General features: G+C 33.1%; 1 pseudogene; it reads right to left on the bottom strand.

Annotated features, from left to right (window-relative positions):
• Positions 1–3888: 3888 nt before the first annotated feature.
• Positions 3889–5575, bottom strand: LOC143615528 (putative (S)-N-methylcoclaurine 3'-hydroxylase isozyme 2; annotated as a pseudogene).
• Between the last annotated feature and the right edge of the window lie 4420 nt (positions 5576–9995).

Here is a 9995-nt window from a genome sequence, read left to right as displayed (position 1 = left end):
TGAATGGAAGAAATATGGCAAGGTGATTGAATGTGTGATCGAAGTTCCTCTAGAGCAATTGAAGCTTCTGGTAATTAATTTTTGTGAATGGATGAAGGTGATTGAATAAAAATTTGAAGTTTCTACATAGTGATTCTTTGGAAAAATTGAAGAAGAATAATAAATGTATACGTTACTTGCTGTAAACAATAATCACATATGACTAATATACCCTTTTCTATTAGTTAGTGCATATATTTTTTCTGAGTTTATTACAAATATGCCATTGTTATTGTCTACCGTTGATTACACATAATCAGTGGTCCAGATCTACTTCTCACACTTCTCGCATGATCCATCCCCTATATATATATATATATATATATATATATATATATATATATATAAGCTAAACCTAAAATTTGAAAAGGGTCGGGTTTTCGAGTTTGAAAAGTAACAAATGTTACATTGGAGACTTAAGGTGAGGAGATCCGTGTCGTGTGCTTGGCTGAGGAAGATGTATTATTTTACTGAGATGATAAATAAATATCTAATATTATTATTATCATTATTCATCGTGTTGTGAAGGTTGATGTTTTTACTTTTATATCCATTTTATTGTATTTATAAAGACATGAATTCACTCAGCCTAGCTGACTTTGTATACATGTTAGATTTATTGCAGGTTAGATGGATGTTGGATCACCACTTGGATGTGCTAGAGGCTACCTGATATTTGAAGATGATATTTCTAGTTGAAAATTGTATTTATTTAATTAGCGTTATGACTTTTTTATATTGACTATTAATTAAAGATTATAACATATTTATATTGAAAGAATTTTATGACCCGCTGTTTATTTATCTTGATTTAAATCTTTCCACTTCGTAGACTTAAGTTTTGAATTATACAAAGTACAATTTATTTCCAACTTTATTATTTTTAGTTTAGATGCTTCCCGCGTTTTGGGAAGAAAGGCTTCCGCTGTATGTATTTTGAGGTTAAATAACCGTGTCAAATTTTTTTTGTAAATCTTATGGTATGATATTCCAACGGTTGGACTCCCGGATTTCGGGGTCTTACACTTGAACATTTAAAACAACTTTCCCTAATAACTGACTTGCATATTTATATGTTCATAAAGCAGTGAAAGTTCTACTAAAGGTCTAAAAACACTTACTAATGCAAATATCAAAATGTGATGAAATCTTTATAACATAATTTTTATCAAGAACTAAATGGATCAATGTATCTATCTCAAGATGAGTGGGAGCAACTAAAAACAAACATGTCTTTATATAGATGTCATTCTTTTGACGAGCATATGCTACATAAGTCTAAGTATTGTTTATATATACTTTGATATGATAATATGATAGATCTCAAGAGATATCCCTTACCTGATACATATCATAACATACTGAGATAGACCCGAAAGGACATTGGTTTTGTTCTATAAGTATTAACTTAAAAGGGTCCTTATACATGTAACAAATAATATTGCTCTCTTTTATAGGATAATAGGATCACTGAGATTATTTCCTTGTGCTTCATTAAGTAGAAGCGTTATGTAGTTCAAGTCCATACTCGTTCAGATATTACTCAAAATTGCAACACACTAGATATGCCTATATTAATGTGAAGCATCTAAAGAGTATAAAAATATCTTTAAAAAGAAACGAGAGAATATAATTTAAAATAAAGAAGTGAGAACTCAAACCGACTGATTACTCTAAATTTTGTTATTTTCAAATATATCATAATGTAATTTTCGGGATATATTCTTATGTCAGAAGATAATCTATCTCATGGAGGAGTCATAATGAACTGATAACAACAATCTGAATTTTAATGATATAATATGTTGATTAAATAACAACGCATTTGTCAATAAATGTTGTTGAAAATTTATCATTGGACTCATAAGTTTATTAACTCCATATAAATTATATATCGAAGACCTATTGTGATAAAGTCAGCTACCACGTTTTCTCAAACAGTAACCGTTCGAGAGGTGCCGCATTAAATTCGATATGAAATTAATTATTCGTTCATAAATGAATTGAGGAAACTAATTCTCATATCGAATCATACCGAATACATTCATGATATGCTTAAGGATCCTATAACTAAAAGTCTATCACCTATAAGTCTTGTGTGAGCGCTTAATAATTAAGACGGGATAACTAATGACCATGTATAATTATATATCATTATATGAATGACTAATTATTAATGACTAATTATTAATTTTTTCCTCATCAGATTTGATTTTGTATGTCTCTTAATATGTACGGCATGCGTAATGGCATATAGACAAATTAGTATACAAATTAAATATTCTGAAGGGCTTACTTGTAAAATTTTGATCATCATAACTTATGTTTTAAATAAGGACTGCAGCATGATTAATGGGGGGTCTTGAGCTAATGTTCAATTCAATGACTTTATTTTTCTGCTCAAGTTTGAGTTTAAAGCTAAAATGAGTGTTAAAATCTGCAGACTAATCTAATGCTCATAATAAATGATTATTCGGCCAAGTGGGAGAATGTAAGGATAAATATATGGATATGTATATTTATATATGACCATTATTTTCATTTATATAATAATAGGTCAAACTAATTAAATTATATCCTATTATTATAATAGCTAGGTAATTGTTGATAAACCATATTACCTTTACTTGCTAATCAATGGTTTCCCATTGGGTTTATATAAATATACGGAGAAACTTATTAACATCATAACAAAAACCTTAAACCTCACATAAGAATTTTATGACCCCATTTTCTCTCCATATTTTCGGTTTCTCAAGAACTCTAATCCCTATCAGTAATATACATCCTAAAGGGGAGCTCGATTAAGCTGACTATCATGTCGTCTGGATCATTCTCTTCAATCGTGGCTACTCTCTCTGTTGTAACAGGTATGCATTAGTTATAGGTTTATCATAATATTTATGCTTTCCATTACCAACGTGAATAACTAATCAACACTACCTGTTCGATTTAGGTATTATTCAACTTCTATTTAAAATTGTAATAGTTCGTTTGTTAATTTGGTATTGTTTATGGGCAACATAATGATTAATAATGGTTTATTGGATATTTAGATAATGCAAATTAGAAATAGGCAATGACGGAACCAGAAACTTTTATTAGAGGGGTGGGGTCATAATTGTATCGTTTTGGAATTGTAATCCTTTAGTGTGCACTTGTAACGTTATTTTTACTAGAATATGGTATCCTTAACCTTCAAAATCCAATATCTTGAAACTTTTGAAAGCTGCTTCATTTTAAACAATTGCAAAAACATCCATATATATATATATATTCTAGGAAAAAGATGACAGCTTGGTTGACAATGGTCTTTTGCATCCTTGTTTTCCAATCAAAATAGTCAGTTATTTGTTCATAGAAGGATAGATCATCTACTATTTCATTTATGTAACTAACTTCGACCTTTATTATTATCAATTTTATTTTTATTTAACGAATTTAATAAAGTTAAAATTTTTGGTTGTTTTACAAAATTATCTTTTAAAAGAAATGTTTGTACATTTAAGTATTCCAATTATTTGACAACTAAAATAATATATACTAAATTAGAGCATATTTATAAATAACAGATATTCTAATGATGTAAAATCTTAAAAGAAAAGAATTTCATATAATAAGAAACAATAATAAAAATAGACACAGTTATTTATTTATTAATAAAGCAAAACCAAACAAAACTAAACACCCAAGGGTTGACTACAGTTATTTATTTATTAATAAAGCAAAGGACTGGAAATCCACATTACACATTACATATTTCACATTATTACTAATTATAAACATCAATAATTCAAATGCCATTGAAACACACTAATTAAACTTCACATTCTTTTTATTCTCTAAAGATAATAATAATAGAATGACAATCCATACCGATTAAACATATTGATAAGATTATTTTTGTTTAAACATTAGTTTCAATGGATTTACCCTTTTCATAGCAAGCCCCATTTTGTTTTCCAAGTCAAGCTTCGACGGATCATTGCCATTAGGAAGTGTCCAAGCAAACTCGCAAACCAAAGTCGCCAATATATACTCAACACTCTTGATACCCGATGGCATTCCGGCGCATATCCTCCGTCCAGAACCAAACGGTATAAATTCGAAGTTCTGGCCTTTAAAATCTAGTTTTGAGTCGGTAAATCTTTCGGGCATGTAACGTAACGGCTCGTGCCAAACTTTAGGGTCTCGACCAATCGCCCAAACGTTGACGAATACCCTGGCATTCTTCGGAATTGTATAATTCATAACCTCACAAGTTTCATTCGCTACACGAGGAAGAAGAAGAGGAACCGATGGGTGTAGTCTATAAGTTTCTTTGATGCAGGATTGTAGATAAGTTAATTCAGATAGTTGAGAGACGTTGATTTGATCCGATTTGATTTCCTTTTGCAACTCTTCTTCTAATTTCGATTATACTTCATTGTGCCTCAAAAGCTCGGTCATGGCCCAAACAATCGCGGAGGTTGTAGTGTTACTTCCAGCTACGAAAAGTTCCTGAAAAACAAAACAAAACTTGCGGTCATAAATCCAGGAAACATTGCGCTTAATAATTACTTAATAAAATGCATGATGTTTACTAGAACAAATTGATGGATTTGGTAATTTGTGAATTCCTTTTCAAGCAGTATATCCAGTAAACATTGTGCTTGGTCCGACGACCATGTTGAAGAATTAACGAACGCCCTTCTTTCTTCGATAAGACCGTCCCAATATGGCCCAAACAACCTGTCATACTCTTTGAGGCTTCCTTTCTTAGTTCCGTGAAGATCAAACCGATCAAGCATCGGATAAAACACGCCAAAATCTTTAACACGACTTCCATACTCGATTATCTTACGTACCGACTCTTTATGGGGGTCACGAGTAGTCCCATCTCCCTCGTCAAATTGCAGCATATCTTTGCCAAAAACGATGGAACTTAAAGTGTTATACAACGTAGTAAAAACTACATCTTCTACGTCAATCACTTGGCCTTGCTTCCGACGCAAGAAATCCACCATGCAGCTCACTTTTTCCGCACGTAATCTAGACTGGGATTCTAAAGCTTTAACTGAAAAAAGATGGGTTCGACAAAGGGTTCTTAAGTTCTTCCATGTTTGGTTGCACTCGGCTGCCCAAACAAGCGAGTGGGGTGCATATTTTTTGTGGTTAAATGCAGCGGGTACAGGGCGAGATGAAAGAAAACGATCTTGAGTTTTGAGAATTCCCATGGCTGCCTCTGGTGAAGATGCCACCACCAGTAACTGCTGGCCTAATCGAAGTGATATAAGGGGGCCGTATTGTCTGGCTAAGATGGCGGTGGAGACAATCGGGTTGTTTCCGACTTGATGTAAGTTTCCTATGATCGGAAGCTGTGGTGGGCTTGGTGGGAGGTTTTCTATGCTCTTGGAAGCTTTAGTTTTACTGATGATGAATAAAAGAAATAAGCTGATGAATGTTGATAGAAAGAAAAGACTACCAAAGAGAGTATTATCAGCTTTAACAAAGGTACTTGCCATCATATCCATTAGAGCTTTGTAATGATCAGAAGATTGATCGATCTAGGTTAATTTAATTTGGGTTCATGACACTGCATGTTGTTGTCTATTTATAACCTTAAAATGTTTTGATATATAAACAAAATTTGTACATATCTATGAATAAATTAATGGCCGTACGGATGAATGGCTTGTTTAAAAGAAAAAAGAATAATTTTTACTTTTAAATTTGTCACGTTCATATATATAAGCAACTTCTTAGCTAGAGTGCGGGCATTGAATTGTAACCAAACCATACCATTTAAATAAAACTAGTCTTTACCCGGCGCGTTGCGCCGAGCAGGTCGATGAATCTAAACGTTGGTAAAAACACAAGCATTACCAGTCCTAAGTGTTGAGGCGGTAAGTTGACGTAAATTCGGTCAGTTTCTGTTGCGTGTGTTATTGTACGGAAACTAAAACAAAAAAGTTATAAAAATTGAGATGGACCAATATTGGGTGGCGTCGGCCGATAAAACTTGAGCGTTGGCAAAACACAAGCGTTGTTCGTCCATAGAGGTGAGTCTATGCAAATTCGGTTGGTTTTTTCACGTTCGTTACGAAACCGGATTGAAAAAAGAAGAATTGGCACCCGGTTGGTTTCGTTACGTTCGTTACGGTACAAGAAAAAAATACGGTAAGCCTATGCAAATTAGGTCAGTTTTTATCACGTTCGTTACGGTATGTCGGTATCGGTAACTAAAATAATACAAATAAAAAAGCATAACAAAAATAATTAGAAATATAATAATTAAACTTTAAAACAAAATGCAAAACCAAAAAAAACAAAAAAACATATAAAACACTTAATCCAATGGCATCCTTCCATCACCAAAGTTTTATTATATATATTAGTAACGTTGAAAATAAGAATGACATGTTTATAGTAAGAACATGTACATCGCATGCTCTGTGGCAAGTTTGTGGGGCGAAAGGATGAGAGAAAAGGAGATGGGGTGCGTTGTGGTGAGAAGCCCGCGGACGGTGGTTTGTGGGGAAGGATTGGTTCGTGGACCATGTCACACCCCAACCTAAGACAGAAATGCCGGGGCGTGATCCGATTGCTCACAGCTCGAAGATACTATCATAAATAAAATGTGACAATATCTAATTAATTATTTTAATTTAAATGTGCACACAATAATCAAATACAACAAAACAATTCAAATAAATAAATACAATCAATTAAATTTGAGTTTGTCTTCAATATAACCTATGGTCTTGACTAAATATCCATACTTCAATCTAAGCAACCTGCATATGCGTAGAAAATGGAGTTTTGTCAACAAACATATTGAGTGAGATGATCACCAATTTTGAAACATTAAATAATAGCATATATATATATATATATATATATATATATATATATATATATATATATATATATATATATATATATATATAGTTGATAAATGATAAATGCGCAAACCAACCATGTGAAAATAATCAATCGAATCATAACAATCATGCATATAACCAAATTGTGTGTGCCAATGAAATCGTTGCCAAGTGAATCGGGCATTGATTACAATGACTAAGGTTGTCGTTTTACCTTTGCCAAGCGAATCGGGCTCCGGTTACTAAGACGAGCGTATGATCATACTAATGAGAACCCTCTACAAGGGGATATGTTGGAGCTCTCCGAAACATTATCAAGTAATCAATTAAACATGTAGCAAATAGTATTCAACTGATATTCACATAATGATTATATTTGCGATTTTGTGTATATATATAGATAGAAAATATGAATAAATACGCATATGTCCCCAAAACGTTTATAAAAATCGAGTAAAATAGGGAAATGATCAAACTCACCTTAGATGGAAGGCAAGTGATTAATAAATTCGACAAACGAACTAATGATTTAAGCGAGTCGTCCAATACGCGTCCAACGAGATTAATGATCAGAATCTGAAACTTTGTGATATGAAACTATAAATAAAAACGAACTTAATTCCGCTGGAATCAATCCAAACGGATGAGTAGAACTATAGTTATGTTGATTTTAATGTTTAAACGAGTCGAGTCAGACCAGAATCCGAACTTCGATTCGGGAGTCGGGTTTTGGGCAGAACCCTTAAAATTTAATTACGAGAAGAAAAGTCTTCTGGACCGAACGTTGAATCCGACCAGAAGCATGAGAAAACGCAAAGTCAAACTTGTTGACTGTTTTACCCTTCATCGGGTTTTAAAGCTTTGACCAGTCAATACCCTTCAATCTCAGAAATTTATTGACTAGGGAATATGTATGAACGATTTTACAGTTTACAACTTACCCGGAAAGTGAAAGGATTGATGAGAAACGGAAGTCAAAGATCCTAAAGCAAGCAAAGTCAACGAACAAGTCTTGAATCTTTAACGAAGATGCAAAAACCGAAGGGTTGGAGGATGAACAGAGGTAGGTGACGGCTGAAGGAGGTGTATTAGGGTTAGGTTAAAGTTTACAGCAGAGAATTATGACTTGTTTATATAGGAATTGCTAAACCGAACTAATTATAGGCTTTTTGGCCCGTTTAAGCAAGTAAATACGTTTTAAGGAAAGAATCAACGATTTACTCACAAGGATCTTATCTTGGGCAGGGCAAAACGAATTAGGAGTTGTATTTTAGTTATATGATGTTTACTTGGACCTTAATTCACTCAAACATGCCTAAAATAAACGATTCTATACCTTAAACGAACTAGAAAACGAAATCATGTTTCAACGATCTGACCAGTTAGCCCATAGCGGCGCGCGACGGCAAGAGGAGGGTCTGGTCGCGCGGCGCTCCGGCCTCCAAGGGGTACAAGTTTCAATTTTGACAATATTAGTCCCTTAACTTTCTAAAAATGCTATTTTTTTACTATTTTAAGGTTTAAACCAAGAATAAATAACTTTAAAAACTTAAAGGGTATAAAATGAATATTTAGAAACTTAATTACTTATAATTATTTGATTTTTATTAATTTTAAAGGTCTAAAAATGCTTCGTTCAGGTTACACGTAAACGAATACGCGTTTGGAAAATCCGAAATGTTACAGACCAGGGGTGGACCGAGTTAAGAACGAGGTGTAGCCTTCGCTACCCCTCAACTTTTCGTCGGTAGTGCAAATTTTTCTTTGTTTGACTGGTTTCGTATTTCATTACCCCTGAAAGAAAATAACGTTACCCCTGTTAGTTTAAAGTCCAACCAAATTAAAAGTTCAAACCAATTAAAGCCCAACCCAATTAAAACTCATTACCTTTTTAGAAAATATTGTTGCTATTTTGGTTGGCCGGACTTCACAAATAGCCGTTGCTTTCAATTACCCCTGCTGGCCTCCTACACTAACTCACATGCGACCTCCACGATGCAATCGATTTCCATGCAGCCGCTGATCCGAGATCTCTCTTCCACGGTCCGACTTCTATCTGTTCGATTTAGGTATTATTCTACTTCTATTTAAAATTATAATTATTTATTTGTTTATATAAAATTTTAATTTGCTATTGTTTATGGACAACTGAATAAATGATAATGGTTTATTATATATTTAGATAATACAAATTAGAAATAGGTACTAGCGGAACCAGAAACTTTTAGTATGGGGGTCATAATTGTATCGTTCTGGAATTGTAATCCGCCAGTGTGCACTCGTAATGCTATTATTACTAGGATATGGTATTCACAACCTTCAAGGTCCCATATCTTGAACTTTTAAAAACTGCTTCACTTTAAACAATTGCAAAAACATCCATATATTATATATATGTTCTAGGAAAAAGTTGGCAGTTTGGTTGACAAGTGTCTTTTGTATCCTTGTTGTCCTCTCAAAATAAACAATATTTTGTTCATAGAAGGATAGGTGATCAACAGTTTCATTTCTGTAACTAACTTCGACTTTTATTATTATCATTTTTATTTGCATTTAATGAATTTAATAAAGTTTAAATGTTTGGTTTGTTTTGCAAAATTATCGTTTAAAAGAAATGTTTATACATTTAAGTATTCCAATTATATGACAACCAAAATAATATATACTAAATTAGAGCATATTTATATATAACAGACATTCCAATGATGTAAAATCTCAAAAGAAAAAAAAATTTATATCTTAAGAAAAATAATAAAAAAATATGCACTGGTAGACTTGAAAAGAACATTGATGTTCGGTTTATTTGTATAGATTTATGTATGTTAACTAAGTCGTTTTAATCGTTTAGCTTAGAAACTTTGGTACTTCATACATGTTTATTATGTTTCAGGTCACAGGTACTTAACGTGCTTAATTTGGACCTGTACCAGCAAGGAATGAAGACCCGGGATGTCCAGCACGAGAATCGAGACATCAATATGGAATTGCTGAGAAAAGAGACCCATCGCGTAGCGCGATGGGTGTTGAAGGTGGGGCATCGCGCTACTCGATGCCCTGTAAATGACTGTGTTGACTTTGGTCCATCACGTAGCG

This window comes from Bidens hawaiensis, unplaced genomic scaffold (assembly GCF_021521415.1).
Source record: "Bidens hawaiensis isolate Kalapana, Puna unplaced genomic scaffold, B.hawaiensis_p1.1 tig00002306_1, whole genome shotgun sequence".
Classification (NCBI taxonomy): Eukaryota; Viridiplantae; Streptophyta; class Magnoliopsida; order Asterales; family Asteraceae; genus Bidens; species Bidens hawaiensis.
This window is presented reverse-complemented; position numbering and strand designations above follow the sequence as displayed.